Genomic DNA, 19,192 nt, shown 5'->3' with positions numbered 1-19,192 from the left:
GCATTGAAAGAGTGCAGATTGAGGACCCAAAAACTGTTTTGGCTCTGATCTGGTTTTCTTTACAGTCCTTAGTTTGGTTCAGCCATCTTTCCAGGAAGCTGAAAAGTCTACAGCCCTCTCCACAACATGTTTTCTTAAAGCTGTAAGCTGAAAACATACTGTGCAGCCATAGCTGATGTCCAGTTGTTGTAACTGACTCATAGGCCTGTTACAGACTGCCAAAATAAAGCTGCTTGCGGTCTCTTTGGGGAGGTATGCTGTTTAAATGGCATGGGTCCTAGAATCGGAGCTTCACCAAAAGCTTGCCCTCCGGGTGCTTAGGAATGGAGTGTGGCTTTGGCGCGACCTCCGGACTCTTAGGACCCATGCTCATTTAAATACCATCAGTGGTATCGGGTTACGAAATTATTCGTTCCGCGGCTAATTTCGTACCCGAAAAAAACCTTCGTAACCCGAATTGCCATAGGCGCTAATGGAAAAAAGCCGCGGCCTGCCGCGGCTCCATTGAAACAGCGCCGGGGGTTTTTCGAACCCGAAAAACCTTCGTAAGCCGAAACAATAAATCCCTATGGTGTTTTTTTTTTTTCGTATCCCGAAAATTCGTAAGCTGGGGTATTCGTATCCCGGGGTACCACTGTACCTCCAAAGAGACCCAAAGCAGCTTTATTTTGGCAGTCTGTAACAGGCATAGTTTGCTGGAGCACACTAGCTCACAAGTCCCAGACAGATAAGGATCAGCTAGGTGGAGGCCATTCTGAATGACATGTCTTTGTAAACAGTCTCTGTTTTGTGCTTTATTTCTTGTTGACTGAGGCATGATTTTGTTAACTCAGAGTCCAAGGGGGGAAACGGTAATAGGATCCCAATGATTCCTCTCTAGCCTGGCATGTCTAGTTCAATCTACATTTTCCACAACTCTGATAGAATGCACTTGCCAGTTAACACCCTGTTGTTCCTGCCTTTCCCCCTTTGCATGGGACTCCTGGGCACCAAAAAGATGTTAAGATACTAAGAGGAGCTATTGGTGGCTTAGAACAAGGATTATCTCACCCAGCATTTTCTAGTCTCACAGTGGGAACCTGATTTTAAGGTGAAGCTTGCATGAACACAATGGCACCTTTTCACACCTATTCCTCAACAACTATGGCGTACTGATATTATCTGTTATGTGCTGAGGGAAGGTATAGCCACATGGCTAGTAACCGTTGATAGTGTTATCTTTATTGAATTTGTCTAACCTTTTGCAAAGACATCCTGGGTGGCAGCTGAGAACATATCTTGTGGCGGTCAGTCCCATAGTGTTACCTATACACCTGTGGCAGCTTGATTTCCTTTTATGTCTGACTATCCCTACCATTCAGCTTCATTGGTTGACTTTGGGGCTCTAATATTATGATGAGAGAGGAAGGATTTATTGAAAACATTTTATTTCAGTTTTTCTTGTCTTTGGAGCTTACATACAAAATGAAGTATCTAAAACCACAATAAAACAATATTTAAATAGAATCAGCAATGTCAGTAGCAACAATCTCTGCTAAAAATGATACCCTACAAAAGAGCCTTTCATTCTAATCCAAACGAGATAGATTTTGTTATCTTTGTTAAAGTGGAGGGGTGGGAGCAGATCTTAACAGACAGATTATCCATAAACTCAGAATTGCTGCATTGAAGTGCTTCCCTTTTTGTGCCAAAATAAAGGGTCATGATCTGGATTTACTGTGCTGGAAACAAGGTCAAGATTAGTTTAAAGAGAGAAGGCTTCTCAACTGCAAAGTCTTTCAAAAAGTGAACAGACGCGAACTGCGTATAGAAGTAGAGAAGTAGCCAAATAGTGTTTCAACATGCTGTCTCCCACATCCATTAGTATGGGAACTGTACCACTTGCACCAGCTAAATTGTCTGAATGATCGATGATTACATTAAAACACAAAGGATCTGTGGAGGTCAGCTCACTCCAAGCAGACAGGCTATGTAACAGTATGTAATTTGTTAAGTTCAGCCTGCCACCTGATTTACTGGCTAGAAGCCTAGGGGAAATAGTTCATGGAAGGATGATTCATCCAACAATGCCAGGAGGTTCATACTACTGACATGCGTAGTCAGCTGCCTCAGAAAAAAAGCTCCTTGACTGTATTTTGGCAAACCTCAAGTGTAGAGAAATGCTTGGGTGTCCAGGTGAGCCCTCCATAAATGCAAGGCTACCGCTGTTGGGCAGAACTCATCAATAGTTGATAACTGATGTACCTAAGCTTACATCCCCAGAGGCATGAGCTGCAGGGAAGTCTTGAACTTGCCAGAAAGGAAAGATGTGTTCTTAGAGACTGTGATCAAAGGGACCCCTCCCATTGAGCTGCTTCACACCAAGAAGGGAGGATGGACAAACTTTTATTGTAAGCAAGCAGCAGCAGTCAACATATTCAAAAACTACTGACTACACAAATAGTTCCTAAATGCAAAATGGTACAGCTTAGGCTCAGCAGACAAGAGACTTAAGGCTTAATTCCCCCATTTGGAGAAATCACAACTTTCTACTCTTAATTTTTTGTTAGTCCATACCTGGCATTAACGCTGCTTCTAAAAGCTTCTCTCTGTAAAGCATCCATGGCACGATCTTGATAAGTTTTAGATAGGCAGGAGTAGGTAAAGGAGCATGAGTGATGCAAGTGGCAAATGCAGGAGTGGAGGGAGGGACACCTTGTGAGGGTGCAAGATAAAGTGAGGGAGGATTAGGAGGGAAGGAAATTACTAGCGCATGTGAATGATTGTAAAAAGCAAGGGGGGCATTGTGAGGGTGCAAGATGAGGCACAGGAGAGAGAGCAGGGTTGGAGGAGTGTCTGGTATAAGCGCAGCACGAAAGAACCAGCATGACAATACTGTGAGGTTGCAAGGTGAGGTGTGGGAGGGAGTACCTGGGAAGAGGTGTGTTGTTGGTGTGAGTGGTGGAATGCAAGGAACAGGTGAAACAAATATCATCTATCTATATCTATTTTGTTGTTGTTGTTAGTACTCCCTCACATCAAACCCAATTAATGGTGACCATGTGGTCAAGACATGTCCAAGACCCTTGTCCTCAACTGCTCTGCTCAGGTCCTCCCTCAGCTCATCACATACATTCTTCACTGTTTGTAGGGTTTACTCTCCCTCCTGCCTGAAAGGTAGGTAGACTTGTTTCTCACTAACAATTTCACTAAAGAAGAGAGTGCATCTACACATTTATCAGTCTGTACAGGACTAGAGACTTAAAAAAAACATTAAAGCTTGGGATTCAGGCAGGTGGTGGTCCCAATTGGACGCAGGGGCTTGTCTTAGAATCCAGGTAAATACAGCCCTACCAGGGATGTGCCAACCATATTCAAGTCACTGTTTGAATTTCAGTCTATTCTGACTGCCCTCCAGGGTTTCTCAGCCTTCAGAACCTGTCTTCTTTCCCTCCTCCCTCCTTTTTCTGTGTTTACTTTCTCTCAGAAATGATATCAATTGTGACATCTTCCAGCCTTCCTTCTTCCTCAGAGTCATTCTTATTGATGTGACTTTCTGCAAGTTTTCATCTTGGCAAACAGCTTTGCTTTCCTTATAGATGCTGCATTGTTTCCATGGGAGACTAATAGAAAATAGGGCAAAGCAGTAGTTTCATCAATAAACACCAGCTGATGCCAAAATAACTTTCCAGGGGTGGAACTGAAATTTAGATGACTAGGCATGTATTTACAACTCTGCTAAACTGAATAGGAAAAGGTTGTGACTTATCTATGGGATAATGTATTCTATTTCACTTTATTTTGAGTTAATTGCTTGTTTTTAAACTTTTAGAATGTTAGAATGTCACCTATGTGCCATTAAAAGATATTGTCACACTGCTTAACGTTTTGCTTCTGTGAAAATACTAAGTGATAAATCATCTAAAAATAAATTGTTCTCAAGTTTTATAAATATATTTTCTCTCACATCTATCAATGAGTCACACTGCTCTGTAAGGGGAAGAAGAGAGTAGGGAGGAAACCTCTGAACTTGTGTATATATATTCTAGGGAGTTTATTGCATCCGCTGTCTTTCCCAATCTGGGCATGGGCTGAGACCATGGATTTTATCACACAGGAGGCTAAGGTGTACAAGGGGCACTTTGCAGCATCCTCACCATGAACTAGGGTTAGATGAGCATTCCCGCAGCCCAGTTCGGGAGGACGCTACCATCATGGCTTGCCACCACCACACAGGTGATGCCATGATGGTACAAGCATGGCTCAGTGCCAAAAGTGCTGGCAGGAAGTTACATGATTGGTGCATGCGCACATGCGCCAATCGTGCCCCATCCAGGAAGCTGCTTTTGGCAGCTTCTTTTTGCTCCGGGACGGAGCGCATCTTGGTTGCTGCAGCAATTATGTGGGGCTCGAAGGGGCAGCCGGAGCTGCCCATCTGTCAAGCCCCTATATGCCTAAATCCCATGGCAGAAAAGGATTAAATCCCGGAAAAATTCCACAAAATGGGATCGTTTCAGAGCATTGTGGGCATTGAGCATTAATGCAAAAATAACCCACACAGAAAGTGGACAAAATTGGCTGCTTTTACTTTCAGGAGAATCCCAAAATATAAAGCAGCCAGCTTTGTCCACTTTCTGTGTGAGTTAATGGCTGGATAATGCTCAATGCCCTGATGACGTTAAAAATGATCCTGCTTTTGTGGGATTTGTCCACTTTTTGTGCATGTTAATATGCGACATTGTGTGAAACGCTCCCACTTTGCGGGATTTTCCCATTTTAATCCTGTTTCTGCATGGGATAAACCTGTGTGATAAACTCCAGAGTTCATCACACAGCTTCTGTGCCAAGTTGGGAGGCATCCTTACCAGACTTGGGCTTGTCCTGTACTTAGCTAAAAACAGGACTTTTCCATTCTTAGCAAAATAATGGGAGATTCTCTCTCCCAAAATAATGGGAGATACCCTGCCTCTCCGAAGGCAGTTGGAAGTTGGGAACAGCAAGAGGGAAGGAGGAAGAAGAGGCACGTGTTCTGTTCCTCCTCATCCACGACCTTCCCCAGCCTCCAGTTGCCTCTCTGGGCGCTTGAAGGCCGGGAATAGCAAGGGGGAGGAAGAGGAAGAGGTGCACGCCTGTCTCTCCCTTTCCCCCCCACACCCCTAGCCTTCATCGTCTCTGGAGAGGCATCTGGGCCCGGAGGTGGAGAGAAGAGTCCTGACCTGGAGATCCTGTCTTCAGAGGGTGGAAGTCCCACCCCAGCACCAGGTAACACCTGGTGCGGGAAGACCTTTTAATTTGGGCACTTGGCCCCTAAAAGATTCACTCACTGTCCTAAGACTTCTGCTCTGTAGAACCAAGTCTTTTTAAAAATGTGCAGGTGCTGGGATTCTGAAAACAGAAGTACAGTCTTTGTGACCCATATTCCACCATTATAGAGCCTCTTTACACATGCAAGGGAGAACAAGAAAGAGATGTAGTTATAATTTAATTAGGCACATAATTTGCACTGACTTTGGATTTTTGGAACTCTTCATCCAGCAAAAGCTAAAAAATTAGGGATGGGGGAGAAAAAAGTAAAAAAAACAAAACCGTAAGCTCAAGTCCCATTCAATGCAGGGGCTCGTGCTTGTGGTGTGGGAGAGACGTGCCGCCATTCATTCTCTTTGTGCGGCTTCCAGATAAGCAGGAAGCCGCATGTGAGGTGCACGCCTATGGCGCGCTGTATTAGGTGTTGGCAGTTGGAAGATACCGCAGTTCAGTGAAAAAAGAAATACAGAGGGGTCACCATATCATGTGCAATCTGCAGATTTGACCCACCTTTGGTTACTACTGGTCCCATACTATTAATGGTGGCATGTGTACACACAAAGTAGGAGTAGGTGCATGCACATCACCATCTGATGAATAATATGGGGCTTGAGCATCCACATTTTTTTCATCTATGGGGGTCCTGAACTCCTGATCATGGGAAGGGTCCACTGTATTAATGATTAGTTTGCTAGGATGCACAGTTTAATAATTCCTCCAATCTCCAATGATAGAAAGGTATGATGCCCTGAGTTACCCTCATACTTGGAGAACTGCTCACTGCCTTTTGCAAAGCAAACCTAAACTGTCTTGCACAAGAGGCAAAGAGCAACATGACAGTTCTATATTAGCAAACGGGATTAGGCTGAGATAATATATATCCTCCATATTTCAGCAATGGCTAAGTAACATAAAAGAAGAGTCCAAGAATGCAAAGTTATTAATAAGGAAGATGTGCAAGCTAGGAGAGGCTGCCACAGTTTGCTTGTTGCCTGCATTTACAGGGATGGGCAAGATTCTCCTCCATTTCTCTTTTCCCCCTGCTGAATTATTGAATGCAAACTACCTTGGCTCTTTGAACTCACTTTGCAACAACTGAAGTAGGCTAAGGACAAAGGGGGAAATGGGTGTGTGTGTTTTTCTACACATATTAAAACAATCACATCTAACATTCATCATTTCAAATCCACAATTGAAATATCAACTGGATAATTGTAGGAGAAAAAATGCTTTGTCAAGTTTGTTGCAAACAAAAAGGAATCTAAAAACTAGTGGTCAAGTAGGGTCATGCTAACCTAAGGGGAAGGCTGCTTCTAGGTGCACTCATTCAAGAAAACAATTGTGCCTCTTCCATACTGGTTTATGCTGCATTTCAGTCTGTCACAAGCCCAGGCTCTTTCACACTACACAATTATTCCACTGTGATTCCACTTTATCCTCCATGGCAGCATGCTGTGTAATCCTGAGTTTTGTGTATTTGAGGAAGCACCGGAGAAAGTCTCTGGCTGAGGATTCTAAATGCTGTTCGCTACACTGCCAGTCCCTGGATTCGATAGGATGTTGTCATGGTGGTTAAAGTGGAATCATATTGCAATAACTGTGTATGGTAAAAGTACGCTTCCCTGTCCCTTTTGCAATGAATTCAATAGCCCCTTCTGTTTATGATCTACAAGCACGAAGGGTGGTAAAAACCAATGAACAACTTTGTGATGTAAACTGAAATGGTAACGAAAATCTTGCCACTACTACTACTAAGGAGTTTTATGTCAGGAACTGGATATTATTTGAAAAAGTAATTGGATTTGCTATGCTTTGCAGGATCCTCTCCCACAAATACCCTGGTGATCTTCCTTTTCCTCCTAAGGCTGTATACCTGCAATAAATACTGAGGCAAGCCCTTTTTCTGCTACATAGGAAAAAGAGTTATATTAAACTAAGAAAATATCATCGTTTCACCTCATTGTCAAAGGAAAAGAAGTTATACTAGAAAGCCCTGGTTGGCGTGAGATAAACCATTTGAGCCTAATAGTTGCCCTTGATTTTCAAGATGTTTTTCCTTCCAGACGGGGAATGTCAGATTTCACCATACATCAACACTTCAGACAGAAACCTTTCTCAGACTACCAAGGCTAAATTCTAAGCATTTCTTAGGAAATTCTAATTTTCAAGACATTTCTCCTTCCGGGGGCTTGCATTTCCCCCCTTTTTCATATTCCATCATCATTGACAGCAGCCCTTCTCAGCTCATTCCAAGGCTAATCTGAAAGCTTATAAACTGTATCACCTACTACCCACCCAACCATTTCTCTAGCTTGTAAGCTGTTGCTATGCAACACAGGTTCATATCGAGCATGTGCACAAGGATACCTTCCACCGATATAGGCTAAAATATGCTGAAAAATTGAATTTTTAATTAAAAAACGAACAGATTTCACTACTGTTGGGGCATAATATGCACTAGATCTCCCCGTAACCTACCAACAACAACAACAACATTCTTCCCAGAACACACACTAGAAATGAAGAAATCATCTAACGAAGGCTAACTCCAAGCAGCAGCTACGAAATTGCTGGAAGGTGCTCATGAAATTTTCAGCTCCAATAAATATGCTATTTCTTATCCTTTCTATCTCAAGAATGACATGGACCCCCCTCAGACCTACCTATTGTACACTGCCAAGTTTCAGATCAATCACTTGAGCTTTTTTTCTGAGTATAAATTAGAGGATATCTGGCTAGAATGGTGAAATGCATGATTCATCCATCCCATTCATAGAATACGGTGGCAAGTGCAACCCTATAATTACAGCATAATTCATAATGTGATGTTGCCACACTGTATGTCCCTGTCAGTCAATGCTGCAACCTGCAGAGGGGATGCTATGGTTCTGCTGTAGTTCACACCAGGAAAAAAAAAAAAAAAAAAAAGGGGGGGGGATTGTGGCAGCACCTTTAAGATTAACTGTTTTTTATTTTGGCACGAGCTTTCATTTGCAGGCCTCAGGCATGAAGCATATTTATACAGTTGTGGGAATGGAAGAGAATGTAATAGGATCCAGGAAGATGCAAATTGCCCTAATTTTTTAAAGGGCAGTGTAATAGGATAAAGGTATTTTAGATCTTTACAGTGATCACTCAGTGTTGATGTGTGAAAACAATAAATCTGCTCATCAAAAGTCAGTTTTCCAGGGGTCAAAACTCTCTCTGAGAAGATTGCTTTTGTTATATGTGCAGTACTTGGTAAAAGAACCAAAATCAGCTCCCGCTTCTAACAGAGTACAGTTATTTAAAAACAAACAAACAAACAAACCAAAACAACAACAACAACAACAACAACAAAAACAAAAAACAAGCAGCATAGGAAAATGCTAACCATATATAATTAGGGTAATATGTTTTTGAGAACAACCAAAAGCAATACACAAATGTGTGTAAGCCTTTGTTGTCTCCAAATTTCTTCATCAGTTAAGAGGTTGCAAAATGGGGGGGGGGGAGTATGCAGGTGGAGGAAGAGAAGAGAAACTCCTAGACATGCAAAATCCTTGTGCCCCCATTGTACCTTGAAATATGGTGGTGGAGGAAGAATAAATAAATATTGAGATATAGTTCTGTCAGGTAATATTACGATGTTTGGTCCTTCAGTACTGTAATTACAATATAACAACAACAACAACAGCAACAGCAACATATTTATACCCCGCTCTTCAGCCAAAATGCTAACAGGGCAGCTTACATTTTTTTTAAAATTAGACATTTCCCTGCCCTCAGGCTTACAATCTAAAAAGACAACGACACAAAAGGAGAAGGGAATGGCAGTGGAGAAAGGGATCAGGTCCAGCAGTTCTTCTCTCCCTCTGAGGCCTGGACCAAGGCAGATGGACTGGAGGGAAGGCCCAGATATTCTATCTATATACTCAGGGTTCTTTGCTCTTGCTCAGTCTTCACTTGATTCTTCTTGGATTCCAAGGATGAGATGCTTAAAATTGTTCTTCTTGCCCTGTAGAAGAAACAAACATTTGTCATTGCTATGACTGCCTTGGTGAGGGCAGCTTTTGCACAAATTGCACAACTGTGTACAAAAGAAAATTACATGTTAAGGGATATTAAGGGATCTGAAGTATCTGGTGGACTGTTTCCATCTTTATTCTCCCCCCTGTACACCCCTTTTCTCCTTAAAGGAAAGGACACTAGTTTTGTGCAGGGACATTCTGTGCCAGTTGTGCAAAGTGGGGAAAAAAGATGCTCTGTCTTGCACTTGTTAGTTAGGGAATTTCACACTGCCTGAAAATCTCCCATCAAGGTGTCTTGTGTTAAGAAAGCCCGAATCAATGAGAATGAGAAATTTGTGAAACATTCTTCATATCCTTACCATTGACTCTAAAAATAAAATGCAACATATGGATGGTTAGATACAGCTTATTTATGCCACCAAATCAGCTAGCAGGTGGGGGAGTACAAACCTGTGAAGTTATAACATAGTTCAGTTTTGTCTCAATTCTTTGCTAACCACATTGACAAAAGTAACTTAGCCCTCCACACACAAAAAGAAAGATATACCTCCATACCCCTCAACATTTCACAGGTGAAAACTGGAATACATGTGGCCAAGCAACATCAGAGTGTGGTCAAGGTGGGAAAAGTTATAAAAGGCACACAAGTTAGGAGATGCTGCTGCAGCTTGTGTTTTTTCCCCAGAATCTACTAGGAAGGACATTCTGCCCCTCTCTTCTAGGCAAAATAAGTGCAAACTGCATATGAACTCAGAGGTAATCTGAGGAGAAAGGGAGAAAGAGGAAAGAAGAGAAAGAATCTGGGACATTTTAAAAACAGCTTTATAAATAGCAGAAAAGTAATCAGGACTGCCTTAGGACAGTAGGAGAATATGTTCCTATGGGGCCTAGGTAGGGAAATTTAAACTGACCAGTCACTATCTGGATGGGCATGACAGGTTCCTGCAAGAATATAGTTAAAGTAAGGGTCATCCCCGGAGAGGAATAAAGGGGAATTTGCCTTGCATAACATACTGTACTGTCTATTGGGTGTTTTTAATGGTTATGGTCTTAACTGATTTTTTAAAATTGATTATAAAGTTTTAATTTCTACATAAGGTGAACTTTTAGCTATGTTTGTTACAAATGTTGTAAGCCACTTTAGGTTCTGAACTGGATAAAAAGTTGAGATGTAAATAAATATCACCACCACAATAGCACAATTACAAAAAATGACACTGGTTGGAATGTGCCACATTATCTGACGATACCTCATTGATTCTAAATTCTTGGATAGAATCCAAATCACTGATGGTCCAAAACTCCAGCAGGGAATAGCCTGTGGGCCTTACCATACTACACAGTTATAGCATTATGATTTCATATTAATTGCCATGAGAACATCCTATGGATTATGGGGTTTGTAGTCTGGTGAGACACTAGAGAAGCTCTCTAACTGAGAATTCTAAATGCCCCTCTCTAATCTACAACTCTCAGGAATGCATAGGATGGGATCATGAAAGTTGATTGTGAATCACAGTGCTATACTTGTGTCGTTTTAAAGGGTCTAAGCAGAATGAGAAAACAATGAATAAAAATAGGCAGCAGCCTGACATATAGCAATGCAATTTGGGTTTCAAGGCCTTTCTCGCCACACTGTTTGTTCAGAGATATGTGGGATACAATCATCACATCTTGCCACCCTCTGGTACTCTGCAGGATGCAGTTCCTAAATTCATTGCAATACCAGGAGATGTAAAACCTACGTCAAAACCAGTAGGAAATCATCATGTATGATGTGAGCTGTTGACACGTGCTTTCCGTGAGGCATCCTTTGACTCAGAAGGTGCAATAAATACAAAAACCCCTGTATTCCATTTTTTTTGTATGGGATGTATTGAAGAGAGCAATATTATACCTGTTATTGTGTGCCTTCAATTCATTTCCGACTTATGGCGAGCATATCACAGGGGTTTTTTTGGCAAGATTTATTCAGAGGAGGTTTGCAATTGCCATCCCCTGAGGCTAAGAGCATGTCACTTGCCCCAGTTCACCACTGGGTTTTATGGCAGAACTGGGAATTTAGCCCTGGTCTTGAGAGTCGTAGCCCAGCCCTCAAACCACTATGCCACACTGCCTCAAGAATATACATTCTTGCTCATTTCTGCAGGTAATCAATTCATTTCTAGGCAGAGTTCAAAGTACTGATTGTTGCCTTTTAACTCAGCTGAAGAATGGCACCCTCCTTCTGTCTGGGACAGACATATTCAGGGACTGCATCAATATTAATTATGTTGGTTGCTTTTTTGATCTATGATTCTATGGACCTTATCATAGAATCCTGCTCAGAAACGGGATTTAAAAGCAGAAAAAAACTGCAAATGCTGGAAGTTTTTCAGACGACGTTTCTCCCAAACAGAAATAACGTGAAAATAAAGCAAATGGAAAGTGGACAAAAATGACACCTTTTTACTTTCGGGAACTTTCCAAAAATAAAAAAAGTGCTGTTTTCGTCCACTTTCATTCGCTTTATTTTCATGCTATTTCTGTTTGGGAGAAATGCATCTGAAAATCATCCTGCATTTGCAGGTTTTTTTTTCTACTTCTAAAATCCTGTTTCTGAGCGGGATTAATCCAGAGTGATAAAGCTCTATGATTCTATGAAGATTTTCATACCAGGTCTGGTAAGTGCTGGTAAGTCACCACTAAAATGTTGAGGAAGCGCGTATGTGTGAAAGCCTGGCACACTTCCTCATCATCAGGGAATCATTGGCTCCCTCTAGCATCCCTGAATCGTTCCAGGAGAGGGAATTTCCTTTGAATGAAACTTTGCATTCAGAGAAAATTACCTCTCCTAATGATTCAGTGACGCTGGAGGGACAATCCTCTGTCAATGAGGAAGCACACCAGGCTTTCACACACACACTTCCTCAATGTTTGAGAGATGATTTACCAGCGCTTTTGCCTAGTGTGGTAATCTTCTATATGATGCAGTGGTTAAATTCTAGTACTGAAGCAACAGTGTTGTGAGTTTGAACTCAAAGGGCTCAAGGCTGACTCATCCTTCCATCCTTTCATAGGTCAGTAAAGTGAATACCCAGCTTGTTTGGGGCAATTGGCTAACAAAGTGTAAACTACTTATAGAGTGCTAAGTTTACTATGAACTGGTATAGAAATGTAAAATGCTATTTCTTTTGCTGCTTTGATCTTTAAAACAAAAATATTTTTGGAGGCATTTTTGGCGGGAAGCAATATAGGGATAGCATTTTCATTTGCTCTTGCCACCTCCTTTGCTATTCTTGCTGGAATCTTTCACTTTATGATGGGTGGCAGTTGCAGGATGTAGGACAACAAAATAAAGAAGGAAGGGAGGAGCAAGAAGAAGAAGGAAGCTTTGTAGGCATGGGAAAAATTAGAGGGAGAAGAAGAAAGGAAGCAGATGAAGAGAGGTGAGAGCAGCAATGAGAGACAGAGTAGAAATGAACAGAAGTATCTGAGAGTAAGAGACAAGTGGGAGAATGAGTAAAGGAACAGAAAGAAAGACTGAAGGAAGGGGAAAGAGAAAAAGAATGTGTACAGTAACAGCTTTGGAGGAGACCAGGTCTATACAACATGCAGAAGAGTTTTTAAGCAGAAGATAGCTAGCAGGGAAACAGGATGTTGGAGCTGAGGAGTGATGATGACATGAAAGTTACTGACAATATGAGAGAAGAGGAAGACTTTCAAAGAGGCTGAATGAAAGGGTAAGTCAGAAACTTAGCAGCCAAGAAAGTGTATGTGTGAGTCAACAATAGACTAAGCAAAATGAAACAGGTAGCATACAAACCAGGAATCATTTTGTAGGCAATATAACTGATTTCAAACATTTTAGCAAGTGAAATTTTGGCCAGAAATAGAAAGTGCTATATTGACACAAATTTTAAAACCGTTATTCTTCAAAAAGATTTTAAAAGATCACTCCACCGGCTGCCAATTAAGTTTCCGGGCAAAGTACAAAGTGTTGGTTATTACCTTTAAAGCCGTACATGGTTTGGGTCCACATTAACTACAGGATGGCCTTCTCCTGTACAATCTGCTCTGTGCACTCAGGTCCTCTGGGAAATGTTTACTCCAACTGGCCAGGACTAGACTGGTAATGGTTTCCCAGAAGATCTTTTCATCTGCCGCCCCCAGACTGTGGAATGACCTGCCAGAGGAAATATGACAGCTGAAAATGCTGGCTGATTTTAAAATTACAATAAAGACACATCTCTTCCAGAAGGCCTACCCAGTCCATTTTAAAGCATGCTCTTTTAATTTGTATATTTTAAAGAATGTGCCCATATGAGTTAACATTAATGGTTTTATAATATTGTATTTTAATGGTTGGTTTTGTGTGTTTTCCTTTTAATTTGTTTTGTATTTTAATATGTGGTACCGTGCCTCAAGGAGAGGCAGGAGAGAAATCAAATCTAGTATTAGGAACAGAATTATATATTTATTTAATCTATCTCATTTCCCCCCTAATAGGGAACCAAGGCAGTTTACAGTGCAGCATTTAAACAAAATACAGTTAAAATAATATGTGGTACAAATTTGTTTAAAAATATTACATAGACCAGTGATGGTGAACTTATGGCACGCATGCCAGAGGTGGCACTCAGAGCCCTCTCTGTGGGCACATGTGCTATCGCCCCAGCACAGAGTTTGCCAGAGTTTGTTACTAGAAAGCCAGAGCGACATGGCACTTTGCAATAAGTAAATGGGTTTTGGGTTGTGGTTTGGGCACTTGGCCTCTAAAAGATTCACCATCACTGACATAGACAATTGTGTTAAAATATCTGAAACAGTTTAAAATGCATATAAAATGAGCTAAAGGTATCACACACACCTGATTAAAAGACCCTTCTGCCACATCTAGTAGATGGAAGGCCTAATTAAATAAAAACATTGTTGTTGTTTTTGTTGTTGCTAGCTGCTTTTGATTCAACCTTGACTCATGGTGACCCTGTGAATGACACATCTCCAAGCCCCCCCTTCCTTTAATTATTAAATTAAATTGTGGAGGTTTTTTGGGGGGCTAAGGAAGATTTCAGTGGATAGTATTACATAACAGGGTATAAGAGTTTTTCACTATAAGACTAGGCTTTCTGTGCCTAAGGGGCGTAGGGCTTCCTAAATCTAAGTTTTTTGCTGTCATTGTGGTCTTCATCCAAAATTCTTCAAAGTTGTTCCCCAGATGCTTTATATTCTCCTTGGCAGACACCAAAAGAAGTTCTGCTTGATGGAATTGTAGGTTACTTGTCAAAAGTGCTTGCTATGTCTGGACTTGAGCTCACACAGACGGCAAGCCTGGGGAGACAAAATGGTGGCGCATGCACAGTGGAGCACACGGGAACATGCCACCATTAAAATAAATAGGACTTGAGTTGTCACAGTTTTTCCCATACGTGTGCGGGGTGGTGGTGGTCCGGAACGGATCCCTCACATATACAAAAGACTCACTGTATTTAGTTCATCCAAATGGACAAACACAAGCATCAAGAGCTGCAGCATGAGGAAAGAAGCAAATTTCTGCAAGCTTTGCGCTGCTTTTGCCCCAGCATCTCCCCTTTTCACAGATGCCACATCCTTAAAGAAATCAATGAGCTATCTGTAGTTAAGAGCAACTGACTTTAAGGAAGCTGCTCTAATAGTCCATCTGGTGGGGCAAAATAGCTGTAGATATATATTCCCCTTGAAATTTTTTAAACTGGGCAAGTCTTTTAGGTGAACTTCTGACAAAAGTAATAAGGTCAACTATTTCACTCAAAATGTTTCTACACAACATTTCTTGATACATCCTGTACTACTAAATTCACAAGAGAGGCCACACAGTACACATGGAGTGCTGTTGCTTCTTCTTCCTTCTCAATAGCCTGCAGCCTACTAATGCATCCAGCTACATATGATTCTCTGTCCTAGCATTGGCCATGACACCTATCAAGAGAAAGATTAAAGTGGCAGACAACATCTTTAAAAACAGCAAAAAGGCTATTAGAAGTTATAGCATCAGTTTCATAAAAAACCAAAAAAGAATTCCTTCATAGACATTTCCTTTGTGACAATGTGAAAGGAAAATGAAACCTGCTCCTTTGTGGTGATATCTGTAGTCTCATCCACAATTATATACTGGCTTCAGTCTCTCTCACTAATGTATGCAGAACATTGTGAGCCATGATCTTAAGAAACTCATTCACAATAGCTGGTGAAATCTATTTGTATGATCCAGCTATGATCTCAGCTGAGGAACATCAGCAACACAAAGCAGCAGCAGCAGCAGCAGCAAGAATTGACTAAGGTTTGATCCTTCCTCCATGTGGCCATGAACCGATAGGCTTGACAGGCAAGATATCTTACAGAGAATAACAATTTCGAGAATGCCTTTTTTGCTTCTTGCATTCACTGCTCTTTCCTTCAGAACAAGTGACATGAACATTTACACGACTTTCAACTGCAGTCATAACTTGAACACCTGTATGATGAAAATGTAAATATTGATGGCTATGGAATCTTTCTAGAGCTTTCTTTCAGTTTGAGAAGCCTTTCTTAACAAATGTTTCATATGCATGCCTATCTCTCAAGGTTTTGGGGAGAGGAGCACTTTTTTCACTTGCTGTGCAGCTTATGTTGCAAATGCTTTGCCCATTTCATCAGAGAGCCAATGCAAGATTCTCTTCCATGTGTCATTGTACCACTGTCCTGGTGGCTTTCTTTTTGCATTAGGAACACTAATCTTTAAGGGTATATCTTTGGAAGGTAATGCTTCCTCTGCCTTGTTCTGGAAATTATCTTCTGTATTAGGTCTAGAGGAGCTGCTAGTGAAACTTTCACCAGTGCAACTTAGGACATATTTTCTTCTTTTTCACAAGAAATCTCTCCACAGTGATGATTGTGGCCAGTAGTTCAATCAATGATATAGGATTCTTCAGAACAGAAAACATGTTATCAGTGGTGCACCAGGGATGGTGTCACCCAGTGCAGTGGGCAGTGGGCAGGCAGACTACCTTGGCCTCCAGAGGTCTGTACTCTGGCGTGGCTGTAGCCATGTCAACCCCCCAGCAGCCACCACCACTGGAGGGGGCAGTACCAGTCCCCCAAAGGTCAGTTTGGGTTCCGGCATGGTTGCAGCAGTGCTAAAGCCCAAACGGAAGGGACTGCCATGGGTGCTGGGCAAGCAAGCAAGGTATGCCATGTCCTTTCTTGCTCACGTAGCAGTTGTGCCAGGAGTACTACCCCACTGGGTTACACCCTCCTCTGGAGTGTCACCTGGTGTAGTCACCCCCCCCCCCCCACTAGTGATGACACTGCATGTTATATACTGCAAGTGGTTTAAAGAACTACAATCAAATTGTTGACCAGGACTGGTTAAAAAAGCTCCATTGGCTTCCAGTTTGTTTCTAGGCACAATGCAAAGTGTTGGCTATGACTTATAAAGCCTTATATGGTTCAGGTCCAGGTTATTTGAAAGCCCGAAGTTCTCCCTTATGAGCCTGCCCATGCTTTGAGATCTTCTGGAGAAGGCCTTTTTTCAACCCCACATCTTCACTGGTGCACCTGGTACAAACATGGGAGAAGGCCTTCTCGATGGCTACTCCAGTGCTCTGAAACACTCTTCTTAGGGAAGCTACACTGGCTCCCTCCTTAATGTACTTTTGGAAACAGGCAAAAGCCTCTTTGTTTCGGCAGGCCTTTGCTGAATAATCTGAGCCTACATTTATGTTTTTATAGACTTGCAAAATTTCTGTGTATTTAAAAGGTTAAAGTTTTAACAAAGTAATATATTTATTTTATTTTTTTAGTGTTTATATTTAACTCCGCCTGCCTCAGTTTTAAAATTTATATGTTTTAAATTTTGTAAGGCAGGAGGCAAATAAATGTATACTACTACTACTATTCATTCATTCATTCATTCAGATCCGACATGGCTAAATATAAAATTGAAATGGGATGGAAACCTTTCTTTCTTTAAAACATGACCCAGGGGAAAAAGAATTCCTCCTTCTATTTTGCAAGAATATTGGAATTACCACTATTCCAGTTGCTCAGACTCATGATTCACTCTCCCACTCTTTACTGACCCAGAGCGATGGTGTTTCGGGGTATAGAAAGAATCCTTCTCTGCAATTTTTCTGCTAGCATTAGCAGGAAAGAACTATTGCTTTTGCTGCAGGGAGGGCTCCTGGTGCCCAGGTCTCAGTGGTGGGTGGAATTCAACAACAGCTCTATTTCCCCCACCCTCCAGGCACATTTCTCCCTCCACTGTTTCTTCAAAAAGATTTCCCCCAAGAAAATGCATAAACAAGAAAACAAATCCTTCCTCTTTAGTTGTCCAGCAGATCTCTTTTTGCATGACAAAAGCCACTCTTCAGATCATTCTCTGAAGATACCAGCTACAGATGCAGGGGAAATGTCAGGAATAAACTCTTCTAGAACATGGCTACATAGCCCGAAAAACCCACAAAAAACTACAAAAGCCACTCTCCTTTTGTGTCATATCCAGCCTTCTCCAGATTCCTTCCTTCCTTCCTCAGGCCTTGTAGGGCAAAAACCTACCCATTTAGGATTTACAGTGGTGGTGGGGTATCCTTATTATTTTTAACTCAAAAACACTATGTTATAAGGGATCCCTGGAGGTAACAAGGAACTGGGAAAAAACACCTCTGAGTATTCCTTGCCTAATAAAAACCTCTGAAATGTATGGGACTGCTATAAGCCAACAAGCAAATTGAAGGTGCACACACACATTGTAGGGGATTTAGATGGCACAGTCTATATTTATAGATAAAGAGGTTTTTTTGTCATACATTTTGTGCGTGTATTTCTTTTGAATCTCATTCTTTCAGTGGGTGGGTGAGAAATTGGGTTTTTAAACATTTGTATAGTAGTTTCCTTTTCTCCCAGACTCAAGTGGGGGGAATTAAATAATGGATGGATTTTTAAAAAAACCTTCATTCCAGTAAGATTTTCAGTGCAGTAATACAATGTAAATTTAAACATAGAATCAAGTGTAATAAACATCTCCTTTTCAAAGTAAACCTAATTAATGTAAGTTGAAAACACTCATTTAGCATAAAAATAATGCAATGAGACTTTCCATGTTATTTTTCTATCTCTGGTCATTGTCTACCACTGGACATGCAACTTCTAAAGGGACACACATGGAGCATGCTGGAAAAAGGGAAGACTCACCTAACCAGCCAGCTGTGCCATTTCTCTGTACATACAGCACCCAGTATTCTCAGGTGGCCTCCCATCCAAATACTAATCAGGCCTTGGCCTGCATAGCTTCCAAAATCAGATGAGACTGGGTGTGTTCAGGGTGGTATGGTTGTAGGCATAGCCATACCATTCTGTATATGCCTCATTTCATATAGTTAGTGAAACAAACAAATCCTGTCTGTCCGGCCATCCATCCATGTTTTATCTGTCTATCTTTAATTAGTGATACAAAGGTAAATTCTGAAGTGAAAGACACTTGACATGACATTCCCCATTGTCACATTCCCAAGGAGATGTGCTGATCAACCAACTGGCTAATTCTGCCAGCTTTCCCCTACACTTGGAACTGGTCTTTTGCAAAGCTAATATATCTTAATTACTAGGTCTTTTTTTGGAAACAAATCTGTAGAAATCACTGGCTAGAGGAAACAAATTATTTTAAGTATTTTTAAGTATTTTGGCACAGGCTGTTGGTTATGTAGTAAAATAGCTGCTGTTTCTACCAGTCATTCATTAAACATCAGATAAATTCACTCTACAGTCAGCTCTCCACATTTGCGGCTTTGAAGATTTGATTATTTGCGGAGTTGATTAATACATTCTCTCTAGGAATCTGTAGGTCCTCCAAAGAAATTCTGCTGGAAATTGACCATAGAATTGTGCTGGAGAACCTAGAGAAA

At 41.3% G+C, this 19,192-nt stretch overlaps 1 pseudogene; it reads right to left on the bottom strand.

The window, feature by feature from the left end:
- Positions 1–18,510: 18,510 nt before the first annotated feature.
- Positions 18,511–18,629, bottom strand: LOC121930258 (annotated as a pseudogene).
- Between the last annotated feature and the right edge of the window lie 563 nt (positions 18,630–19,192).

This window comes from Sceloporus undulatus, chromosome 4, assembly GCF_019175285.1.
Source record: "Sceloporus undulatus isolate JIND9_A2432 ecotype Alabama chromosome 4, SceUnd_v1.1, whole genome shotgun sequence".
NCBI classification, from domain to species: domain Eukaryota; kingdom Metazoa; phylum Chordata; class Lepidosauria; order Squamata; family Phrynosomatidae; genus Sceloporus; species Sceloporus undulatus.
This window is presented reverse-complemented; position numbering and strand designations above follow the sequence as displayed.